The 10,654-nt window shown below is 33.5% G+C and overlaps 1 non-coding gene across 1 annotated transcript; it reads right to left on the bottom strand.

The window, feature by feature from the left end:
- Nucleotides 1-5,570: 5,570 nt before the first annotated feature.
- On the bottom strand, nucleotides 5,571-5,677 carry LOC131169680 (small nucleolar RNA R71). Its single transcript, XR_009140578.1, has one exon. It is a non-coding gene; the product is annotated as a small nucleolar RNA R71 (small nucleolar RNA).
- Between the last annotated feature and the right edge of the window lie 4,977 nt (nucleotides 5,678-10,654).

Genomic DNA, 10,654 nt, shown 5'->3' with positions numbered 1-10,654 from the left:
TCGCTTGCAATTTTTCTTTAAAAAATGGAAGTTATGGGTGCTAGAAGTTATTTTCATATTAATTTCTTTAATATTAAAATGTCATATTAGTTTCTTTAAAAAAATGGCACTTGCCCCACTGTCCCATAATTTTCTTTTAAATATATTTAAAAAATTATATATAATAATTTGAGTTTGCCCCTCTTTTAAAGGTATATATTTGCCTTTAAATTACATAAATATGTGTTTTAATAATTATTTTTTCTCTTATTATTATTCACTTATTCTCTTAAATTATATTGCTCATATATTAAATATGAATTATAAAATTTTGAGTTTAATGAACGGTCACAAAATTTTTTTTATATATATATATATATATATATATATATAAAAGAGTATGAAAAATTTTGTAAGTGTAAATTTAAAATACTTTATAAAAAATATCATTTTAAATCCCTTTCAAATGAGTTATTATCTAATACATTTATGAATCAATATTTATTCATAACTATATATAATTGCAAAAGTAATAAGTTTTCATTATACAAAGTGAAAAATAATATAAATTTACTGATATATTTTAATGGAGGACTAAAAATATAAATGATTATGTAGAATTCATGTGCAAAAAATATACATACTACCATATGTCTTATTTAATAGTAACTTAACTAAAAAAAATTTCTGAAATTTACATGTATATATAGAGAAAAACATACCTAAATCTGATCCATTGTGATTTCAAGATACAAACATGTAAATTTTATTTTACATTTTGTGTTTGAGTCTACAATGAATAGAATCTAGATAAGAAATTCTCATATATATAATGCCTCCACTTACATTAAAATTTCTAGAGCAGTCCCGGTTGATAGTCATGAAACTTTGACCTACTTATATATGTATATAGTGAAATTTAAATAATAAACTGTTTTTCTTTTTTAAATTTACTGAAAAAAATTATTCTTTAAAATAAGTTTTTCTAAGAAATAAAATTTTCTCGTAAAAATTTATTTTCTTGAAAATTTTTTTCTTGGAGATAATTTTTTAAAAAATAATTTTCTATGAGAATTTTTTGAACAATTCTGGAATAAAAAATATCAGGATTGAAACATTAATTCTATAAAATTTCAAGGATTAAAAAAATATTTTATTCTAATTAAGTGTAACAATATCATTCCATGTATATTTAACGGAAAAGATTTTTTTTTTTTTTTTATGAAAAGACCAACTCATTAATGAATTCAAATTATAAAGACTTCTCAAGATACATGGAACTTCACTCAAAAAACGAAATACATGGAGCAACTCATTAATTATATCAAATTATATTAAAAAATTGTAATTGACTCTTTATTCATTTCTTAAAGAATGAGGATATCTATTTATTATTGTCATTGTCATGATTAAATATTGAAGATTGTAGGGATTAAAATGTAATTCACCTTTTGTTGAATCTCCTTGCAATTGAAAAAGCACAAGAGATTTTTCCAAATTCTTATTTGAATGGTTGAAGGAAATCGATCGTCGAAAGTGATCTAAAATTTGTATATATTATTTTGGGTTTCAAAAATCAACAGTAGACCTGAAAAATTATGGAAGAAAATTACATGGCAGACCAATTTTACAAAGAAAGTTAATGTGTGATTGATGCATACATTTTGCATAGTCATTTAGGTTTAATTTCATAGCCATTTTATTTGATTATTAGTCATTTTTAGCTAATTTCATTAGTTAATTAGTTAGTTTTTCATAATTATCAATTTTGGATTAATTTGTAATTTTTACTTTGTTTTGTAGGAAAAATGGTGTTTTTGAAGGACTAAAAAGAAATTTTGCCATTGAGGAGTAATCTCTACAGCCAAAGATGTCAAAAACAAGTTTCAAAGTTGAAATATGCATTGGCCAAATTGTGCATAACTTGCCGCATAACTTATGCAGATCTGTGTTACACTCATTTCATATAGGCATTTTAGGGTAGTTTTGCATCCATTTTGCCCTTATATTTTAGTATATTTTATGTTTTTAGCTTTATTTTAGTTTATTTGTTAATTTTAGATACTTTATATTTGATTTTTGTAATTTTGTTGTTTTTGATAGGATTTTGTGGCAAATCGAGGATCAATGAGTGCATTAGGAAGTGATTTAAAGAAATTTGGGATTCTTTAAGCATGGAGGAAAGTTGAAGAAATCAAGCCTTGAAAGAGCAAACCAGCCGAAATTTGCTTGAGACCTTGCTTAAGGTCATGCTCAGGGTAAAGCGGCAATGCTTAAGGTGCAACACAAGTCAAGCATGAGCAGAAAAGTCCATTTTACTATAAGTCTACCGAGATTTGCTGAAGGTCCGCAACCTTAGCGCATAGCAAGGCCCAGAGGCTAAATTTGCTAAGAAGTCGCTTAGGGTTGCCGAACCCTAAGCGAATGCCCGTAACGTGAATAGTCTTTCTTGACTTGGATAATTTTACACCTCATTTTCTATCCACTCCTTGTCTTTTATTTACTTTTAGGGTAACTTTTAGGGACCATATAAATTCATCATTTCCTTATTTTTGCCACGAGAGGAAGGGGAAGAAAAACAAAAAGGAAAGAAAATCTGATAGAAAGGGAGAGAGGAGACGCCATTTCCCTTGGGGAAGGAGCTGCTGCACCAGTTTTGAAGCTCCAGAAACCAGAGGCTTTGGTTCTTCCACCTGGGTTTTTTCTATTTCAGTCCTCTTATCATGTTTTCCTTTACTTTTCCATCTATATTTCTTGTAAATACCATAATGAGTGAGTAATTTCCTTAGATTTCAGAGTTGGGAAATATGTTTTAGATTAATTTGTGGATTTGGATTGGATATTTCCTTATTTTATATGAGTATGAGTTTTGATTCCTTCCTTGTGTGCTTGATTTACTTGCCTAATGTTGGTACCCATTGGGTATTGTGTTAATCTTTGATTGAAGGACCGAAAGGTGAAAGTCATTGATAGTTAATCAAGGATTGGAACTTAAAATCACCTAGATTTAGAAATAAACTAGGACTTTAAGAGGAATTAATTATTGGTTACAAAACTTAATGGGTTTTAAAGTAATCAAATACATACGAAAGTAGGTTTGGTTATTTTAGAATACACTTTGATATGCTTGAAAAAGATATTAAAGGGATTTAGAATCAATTTCCTTCAAACTCTATTTTTCCCTAAAAATTGGAATGCCCAAGACAAATCCCAATTAATTTATGCATAAATCCCCAACTCTGGAATCACTTTACCATAATTAGACTTTCGTTTAAATTACCCATTGTTAATTTCAGTTTAATTGCAAACTAGAATTAGAATTTATTTGTTTACTCTTTACCCATTTCAATTAGATTAATCAATTTACCTTGCTCATTTACATTTACCATTTATTCATTAATCATTAGCCCAAATAATCGCTTCATTCATAGTTTAGTAATCAAACAGCAAATCCTCGTGGGAACGATACTTGATTCATCACTTTATTACTTGAGACGACCCGTATACTTGCGGATAAGTCACAACAATCTGCATAAGGAGAAGAAACACTGTTCCAATACCTGCCGAATTGTGCATAAGGAGAGTGCATAGCTTATGCAGATTCACGCCCCCCTTATGCAATCTCATGGAATTGTGCATAACCTATGCGCCTGGTCATGCAGTTTCGCATAAGTGAACCAGAAACCAGCCGAAACTTGCATAAGGGACTGCATGACTTATGCAGTCCACTTATGTAGTCCCACAAAGACTTCATTAATGAGCTGGCAGAAGATTTTCTCAGAAAATCTCACCTAAAACACACCATTTTAGGGCTCCATATCAGAAAAAGCTATAAAAAGGACCCTTATCCCATTTTAGAAAGGGAGAACAGGAAGAAAAGGAAAAAAAGGGAGAGGAGAGGCAGCAGCTGAAGAGTCACAATCACCTCCCACACCATTTCCAACCAGATTTGGAGATTTCTTTCTTTTCTTACATTTTTCCTACATTTCTAGTGTTGAGCTTTTTGTTTCTTAGCTTAGATTAAAGCTTTATTTCCATATAAACTCAGAATATCTTGTAAATATTATGGATAGTGAGTAGTTTTACTTAGATTCTGGAGTAAGGGATGTAATATTTAAGATATTTTGTGGATTTTGATTGGGTAATCCATATTTTGTGGTCTTAATGAGTTTTATTCATTTCTTGTGTGCTTAATGACATGCTCAGTGTAGGATCCCATTAACTGATGTTCTTAATCCATGGTTGAGGCACCAAAGGAGAAGGCCTTGTGATAGATAATCAGGAAATTGGACTTAATTAACTTAGATCTAGAAATAGACTAAGGATTAAGAGGATTCACAGATTAATTAAAGAACCTAATGGGTCTTAATTAACTCTAACTCCACGAAAGTAGGATTAGATTGATTAAGGCACTCTTTGTCTCACTCGAAAGGGTATTCAAAGGATTTAAGAATTAATCTCCTTAAAACCCGTAAGTTCCACAAGATTGGATAACCAATTTAAAAATCCCAAAATAGCTTGAATATGAACTCCCGAACTCCGGAATCGCCTTTTTATCATTGTTAATTTCTAATTGAATTTAATTACTTGCCATTTTAAATTCTGCCATATTTGAATTTGCTTATTTTAATTTGATGCAAATTTAGTTAAATCATTACATAGTTGATTAGAGAATTAATTTTGCACATATAGATTTCATACTCAAATACCCATCAATTTATAACTTTAATTTCAAAAATAGTTCAATTTAGTCAACTTTTTATATCAAAAATTCAATCATTAACACAACTGCTCGTGGGAACGATATCTTTTCTATATTACTTGTACGACCCGTGCACTTGCGGTTGGGCCACATCAAGTTTTTGGCGCCGTTGCCGGGGAGTTATTTGTTTAAGATTGAATTCTTGATTATTTTAGTTGTTTTTAGTTTTATCTTTGTTATCTTTTCATTTTGTGTTTGTTTGTTCTTTTTCAGGTACTTTTAATCTTTTATGAGAAGAGCTAGAAGCACAAGTGACACATCCTTATTGTTTAATCCTGAAATTGAGAAATTTTGTAAAGCCAACAAGAAAGAAACCAGAAAAAGGAAAGAAGCTTTGAGAGAAACTGAATTAGAAGCAGACATGGCTGATGAAAGAATCAGAATTGGTGGTGGTAATGCTGGAAATGGTCGAAACAATGAAAATGTAGCCCAAGGTGAAGAAGTTGTAAATGCTAATCTGCCTAGGGGAAGTATGATGGATCATGCTTTTCCTCGTTTTGATGACTTGAGAGAGAGCATAGCAAGACCAAGAATTGATGCAAATAGCTACAAGATGGATTTTGAAGTTCTTCAAATGATTCAAAATTCTCAATTTGGGGGACATCCTTCTAAAAATCCACACACACATCTAAAGAAGTTTGCTATGATTTGTGATATGCAAAAACAACCTGGAGTATCTGATGATGCAGCAAGATTAAAGCTATTCCCATTCTCTTTGAAAGATAGAGCATTGGATTGGCTTGATTCTTTACCTCACAACTCCATTACAAATTGAGAGCAACTCACTGATGCATTTCTTGCACAATATTTTCCACCTGGAAAAACTCAAGAATTGAGGAATCAAATGACAGCTTTCAGACCAAGAGAAGATGAAACTCTTTATGAATCATGGATGAGATGGAAGGAATTAGAGAGACAATACCCACATCATGCCATTCCGAAATGGATGATAAACCAGAATTTTTACACCAATGTTGCTCCTGCAATTAGAGGGATTATTGATGCTCAAACAGGAGGAGAATTTATTATGAAGCATGAAGATGAAGCTTATGAGCTATTGGAGAAAATTGCAAAGAATACTCATCTTTGGAGTAGTCCAAGAGGACCAGCTCCAACTCAAAAAAGGCAAGCTGCTGGAATGTATGACCTTGATCCATTCAACATGATTAATGCAAAATTTGATGCACTTACAAATGTTTTGGCTAAGAAGATGGAAGATTTAAGTATGTTGGTTAGTTCATCATCATAATCTGGAAGTTCACAACAAGTTGCTTATGCAGAGGGAACTACCAGCTGTGGAGTAGACTATGGAGAGCAAGCTGCATATGTTGGTAATTATGGAAACAAACAAATGGGGAATCCTTATTCTCAAACTTATAATCCAACTTGGAGGAATCATCCCAACTTTTCATGGGGAAATCAGCAAAGTCAAGTTCCAAATCAGAATTTTCAACCACAACAGCAACAAGGAATTCCATATCAGCAAAATAGGCAACCATTGCCTAATTTTCAGCAGAAAAATATGAATCCTCCACCAAAACAGCAAGAACAAAGTTCCACTACAGAAGCTTTATTACAACAGATTATTGCTAACCAAACTAAGCATGATGAAGAGATGAGAGAGATGAAAGCAAGGCTAGAACAGATGCAAACACATAATAGAATGTTGGAAAATCAGATTGCACAACAAGCATCTTCCTCAGGTACTAAGTCTTTTGGAAAACTTCCAAGTCAACCAGAAAACCCAAGAGAGCAGTGTCAAGCTATTACTTTAAGAAGTGGGAAAGTTGTAAATAATGAGAAGAGTGAAAAAAATGAGAAAAGTGAAAATAGTGAGAAGAGAGAAAATGAGAAAGAAATTGATGAGAGTGAAAAACAAGAGAGTGCAGAAAAATGTAAAGAGAAAATTGAAGAGAAGGAAGAGAAATATATACCTCCAGAGCCTTACAAGCCACAACTTCCCTTTCCACAAAGATTTCAAAAAGCGAAGCTTGATAAGCAATTTGGGAAGTTCTTAGAGGTTTTGAAGAAGCTATACATAAATATGCCTTTTATTGATGCTCTTTCACAAATGCCCTCTTATGCAAAATTCTTAAAAGAAATTCTCTCAAACAAGAGGAAACTTGAAGATCATGAAACTGTAGCTTTGACAGAAGAATGTAGTGCTATCCTCCAAAGAAAACTTCCTCCAAAGCTCAAGGATCCAGGGAGTTTTTCAATTCCATGCCATATTGGGGAATCATGTTCTACAAAAGCTTTATGTGATTTAGGGGCTAGTGTTAGTCTTATGCCCCTCTCCATTTATGAGAAGCTCAATATGGGAGATCTTAAGCCAACCCACATTTCTCTTCAGTTAGCTGACAGATCAATTAAGTATCCTGAAGGGATTTTGGAGAATGTGCCTCTAAATGTTGGGAAGTTCTATATACCTATTGACTTTGTCATCTTAGACATGGAGGAAGATTCTAATATCCCAATTATCTTGGGAAGACCCTTTCTAGCTACAGCAGGAGCATTGATTGATGTTAAGGGAGAAAAGTTGACTCTTAGAGTTGGTGAAGATCAATTGGTTTTCAATATTAATAACACTATGAAGAAGCATCACTCTGAAGCTGATACTTGTTTGAGAATTGATATCATTGATGAGCTGGTTGAAGAACACTTCAGAAAGAAATATCCAGAAGATCCACTTGAAAATTGTTGGTTCATGGAGGAGGTATAGACTATGACAACCCTCATGTGGCTGCATATGCTCAACATTTAGAGGGTAGTCCACCATTCATTTCTGCTCCAGTTTTTTAACTCACGCAAAAGGAAAAAGTCGAATATAAGCAACCATCATTTAAGGAAGAAGATGCACCTAAGGTAGAACTTAAACAACTTCCTTCTCAGCTCAGGTATGAATTTCTTGGCACTAATAACACTTATCCAGTAATTGTAAATGCAAACTTGAGTACCTTAGAGGTTGATAAGTTGTTAAGAGTGTTGAGGTAATTCAGAAAAGTTTTAGGATATACCATAGATGACATTAAGGGAATAAGCCTACACTTTTGCATGCACAGAATTATTTTGGAAGAAAATTGTAAGCCATCTATTGAACATCAGAGGAGGTTGAACCCAAATATGAAAGAAGTTGTTAAAAAGGAAATTTTGAAGTTGCTTGATGCAGGGATCATATACCCTATCTCAGACAGTACTTGGGTGAGCCCAGTACATGTTGTCCCAAAAAAGGGTGGAATGACAGTGGTCAAAAATGAAAATAATGAATTAATTCCCACCAGAACAGTGACTAGTTGGCGAATGTGCATAGATTACAGAAAATTAAATATTGCCACTAGAAAAGATCATTTTCCACTTCCCTTCATTGATCAAATGTTAGAAAGACTTGCTAGGCATTCTTATTTTTGCTATTTAGATGGATATTCAGGTTTTTTTCAAATCCCTATCCATCCAAATGATCAAGAGAAAACCATTTTTACTTGTCCATATGGAACCTTTGCTTATAGGAGGATGCCATTTGGGTTGTGTAATGCACCAGCCACTTTTCAAAGGTGCATGATGGCAATCTTCTCAGATTTTATTGAAGACATAATGGAGGTTTTTATGGATGACTTTTCTGTGTATGGATCTTCATTTGACATATGCTTGGCTAACCTTTCTAAAGTTTTGCAGCGATGTGCAGATACTGACCTTGTGTTAAACTGGGAAAAAGTGTCATTTCATGGTTCAAAAAGGGATAGTGCTTGGACATTTGGTGTCTAACAGAGGAATAGAGGTTGATAAAGCCAAGGTTGAAGTGATAGAAAAGATGGCTCCTCCTACCAATGTCAAGGGAATTCGAAGTTTTCTAGGACATGCCGGGTTCTACAGACGCTTTATCAAGGATTTTTCAAAAATAGCCAAACCTTTGTCTAATTTGTTAAGTCATGACATACCATTTGTATTTGACCAAGAGTGTTTGGATGCCTTTTGCAGGTTGAAGCAAGCTCTTATCACTGCACCAATCATGCAACCACCTGATTGGAGCCTACCTTTTGAAATTATGTGTGATGCTAGCAACTATGCAATTGGAGCTGTTCTTGGTCAAAGAAAGGACAAAAAGGCTTATGCTATTTATTATGCTAGTAGAACACTGGATGAGGCTCAAACAAATTATGCAACAATTGAAAAGGAATTCTTAGCAATTGTCTTTGCATTGGAAAAGTTCAGACCTTACATTATTGACTCAAAGGTGGTTATATTTTCAGATCATGCAGCCATCAGGTACTTACTCCGTAAAAAGGAGGCTAAACCTAGGCTCATTAGGTGGATTCTGATGCTACAAGAGTTTGATTTGGAGATTAGAGATAAGAAGGGAGCCGAAAATGTAGTTACTGATAATCTTAGTAGGTTGAAATTGGATGATGAAGAAATGGATGAAATCCCTATTGATGAGTTTTTCTTGGATGAACAACTTTTCTCTCTTGTTGCTAAATTACCTTGGTATGCAGACTTTGTGAATTATCTATCTTGTGGAGTTTTACCTCTAGGAATGACATGGCAACAAAAGAAAAAGTTTTTGCATTAGGTAAAGTTTTATAGATGGGATGATCCTTTACTCTTTAGGAGATGTTGTGATGGTTTAATAAGAAGATGTATTCCTGATGAGGAGACACAGAGTGTTATGCATCATTGCCATGCTTCTGATTATGGAGGACATTTTGGAATCTCTAAAACAGCTAGTAAAATTTTGCAAGCTGGTTTCTTTTGGCCAAATCTTTTTAAGGATGTGAGGAAATTTGTGTTAGAATGTGATAAATGTCAAAGGAGTGGGAATTTGTCAAAAAGAGATCAAATGCCCTTGAATGATATTCTTGAAGTAGAATTATTTGATGTCTGGGGAATAGATTTTATGGGGCCATTTCCTCCTTCATATGGTAATAGATACATCCTAGTTGGGGTTGACTATGTGTCAAAGTGGGTGGAAGCTATTACAACTCCAACTAATGATGCTAGAGTGGTAGTGAAATTCTTGAAGAAATTTGTCTTGAGTAGATTTGGAGCTCCTAGGGCTGTAATTAGTGATGGGGGTTCACATTTTTGTAATAAGCAATTTGAGAGCTTAATGAGGAAGTATGGTGTAGTGCACAAGATAGCTACCCCATACCACCCTCAAACTTCAAGACAAGTTGAAATTTCTAACAGAGAACTCAAACATATCTTGGAGAAAACAGTGAGCAATTCTCGGAAAGATTGGTCTGTCAAACTAGATGATGCTTTATGGGCATATAGGACTGCTTACAAAACCCCTATAGGAACTACTCCCTTTAGGTTGGTGTATGGTAAGTCTTGTCATTTACCTGTGGAGTTAGAACATAGAGCATATTGGGCCATTCAGACCTTGAATTTTGATCTTAAGCAAGCTAGTGAGAAAAGGCTATTGCAACTTAATGAACTTGAAGAATTGAGGATGGATGCCTATGAAAGTGCCCGTATTTATAAAGAAAGAACTAAAGTTTGGCATGATAAGCATCTTAGAAAAAAGGAGTTTAAAGAAGGTGATTCAGTTTTGTTGTTCAACTCAAGATTGAAATTGTTCCCTGGAAAACTTAAATCAAGGTGGACTGGTCCATATAGAGTTTCTAAGGTTTTCCCTTATGGAGCAATTGAAATTTGGAGTGAAAAATCTGGGAATTTTAAGGTCAATGGGCATAGATTGAAACATTACATAACTGGAGACCCAATAAAGGGAGCAAGCTGTTACAAGCTCTCCAATCCCGACCTCTTTTCAGTGAAATGCATGAAAATTCCAGCTAAGGACTATAAATTAGCCCTCTTGGGAGGCATCCCAAGTTCTTTTATTTTCCTTTTTGCTGATTTACTTTTATTTACATTGCTTTTGTTTTTTATTTTACCTTAAATCTCCCCAAACTC

The sequence above is a fragment of the Hevea brasiliensis genome, chromosome 1 (genome assembly GCF_030052815.1).
Source record: "Hevea brasiliensis isolate MT/VB/25A 57/8 chromosome 1, ASM3005281v1, whole genome shotgun sequence".
Lineage (NCBI taxonomy): Eukaryota > Viridiplantae > Streptophyta > Magnoliopsida > Malpighiales > Euphorbiaceae > Hevea > Hevea brasiliensis.
The sequence above is the reverse complement of the archived record's forward strand: the minus strand, read 5'-3'. Positions and strand labels throughout refer to the sequence as shown.